Source organism: Mus caroli, chromosome 15, assembly GCF_900094665.2.
Source record: "Mus caroli chromosome 15, CAROLI_EIJ_v1.1, whole genome shotgun sequence".
In the NCBI taxonomy this organism is placed as follows: Eukaryota; Metazoa; Chordata; class Mammalia; order Rodentia; family Muridae; genus Mus; species Mus caroli.
Window position 1 is genome coordinate 9,302,401 of NC_034584.1, and position 1,909 is coordinate 9,304,309.

Sequence of the window (1,909 nt, forward strand, 5' to 3'; positions counted from 1 at the left end):
AAAAAAAAAAAAAAAAAAAAAAAAAAAAAAACCCAAAAACAAACAAAAAAAAAAACCCAAAAAACCCCTCATATTCTCATACTTGATACAAGGAAGGTAGAGAAAAAGGGTCATTAATTGAATGATTGAGTGGAACAACGCCCTACAGGTTTGGGGCTCAGGAAGTCGGCCATGTGACGTTTAGTGTGGCATTAAGTTAGGTAAGATGGGGTTTTGCTCTTGGAGATTTTGTAAATATAAAGATGCTCCTTGCCTTAGAGCAGGGCTGCATTTAGCAACACTGTTGTAAGTTGAAGATGTCTTTAGTTCAAGTTATTCTTAATATACCCAGCAAGATGTCACAGTTAACCCTGCTCTGCACCCAGTGTGCTCAGATCACTCGGGCTCTACTCTGCCGCTGGACAAAAATCATCTTATATATAGTATGTCTTATAAGTCTTGAGCAGCTCTGGTAAAGTCTCTGAAACAGGCACCCAAGAAATCCTGGCAGCATAGTATGAGACAGTGTAGGGTGTGTCTCTTCATAATGGCGTACAGACCTGAGAGCAGCCTCTCAGGAGGCGGTCACACAGCAGCTGGTAATTTGGGAAAAGAGTAAAACCCTCAATTTGAAATATATATATATTTGCAAACATTTATTTTTATTGTATATGTGTGTGGTGGTGTGTGTGATCATGGGATAGCTCTGGGAGCTGGTTTGTCCTCCCACCAAGAAGGTTATGGGGACTGAACTCAGGTTGTCAGGCTTAGCAGCAGTTTGCCTGCTAAGCCATCTCACTGCCCCTGAAGTACGGCTTCTACTGAGTACATATTGCTCTTGGACTGTCAGTTGTTTCCGTTGGTTCTTACCTGTGTAGAACTTGAAAGGTTTCCTTGTCTTTGAAAGAAAAGAGGCTTGAGGAATCCATGATAGTGGTATGACACTTGATAAAGTGTAACTAGAGGTTATCCTTCTATGGGCAGCATTTGGTGAGTGGCTGGGGACAGCATCCAGTGTTGTCTGGAGAATCTGCCACAGTTCCCGAATGGCACTGTGCAGGCGTTGTGTTCTTACCTCTGTCTGCATACAGGACACAGAGAGCATGGACCTTTTCCAAGGTCCGCTGCCGTCTCTGCCAGAGCTGTGTCACTCATGCTCACGGAGTTTGTTTTTCTCTGTGGCCATGACAAAGCTTTATAAGCTGTGTGGCTTGAAAAACAAGTGTTTATCATTTCACAGCTCCAAGGGTCAGCAGTTCAGCTTGGCTTGTATTGCCTAAATCAAGGTGTCAGAAGGGCAATACGTTCCTTTCTGGCGCTCTAGAGAAAATCTTTTCTCATTATGTTGCTGGCAGTTTTGTCTTTTGTAGCTATTGAGCAGAGGTTCTTGTTTGATTGCCCAATGTCTCCTGTGGGTTCCTCACTATCGGTAGCCATTTGTAGTTTCCCTCATTCCTGAAACTCTTCTGTGACAGCCCTGACATTCTTACCACCTTCTCTGCCAGAGACAAGAATATTCTAAGCCAAGTGCTAGTCTGCCGGTGTCTTGTCAGCTTCCCTTTTAATGATACACTTACAGATGAAAGAGAAGTGGGCTGGAGAGATGGCTTAGACGGCAGGTCACAATCGTCTGTGAGCCTGACATCTCTCCTGGCTTCCAAGGTACCAGGCACACACGGTGCACAGAGGAGGTGGGAAGGATGGCAGGGCTGTCAAGGGGATGGGGAGGGATTGGTGGACAGCAGGGGCTTCCTTGTCAGGGTGACAGGTGACTCACAGTTTGTCTTAGTTTTATTTTTAAGTATGAGAGGTCTGGCTGGGTGTGGTGGCGTACGCCTTTAATCCCAGCACTTGGGAGGCAGAGGCAGGTGGATTTCTGAGTTCGAGGCCAGCCTGGTCTACAAAGTGAGTTCCAGGACAGCCAGGGCTA

The 1,909-nt window shown here is 45.6% G+C and overlaps 1 protein-coding gene across 3 annotated transcripts in view; it reads left to right on the forward strand.

Moving 5' to 3' along the window:
- Drosha (drosha ribonuclease III) overlaps window positions 1-1,909 on the forward strand; it is a 105,991-nt gene that overhangs the window by 17,754 nt on the left and 86,328 nt on the right. The gene's annotated exons all lie outside the window — the stretch shown is intronic.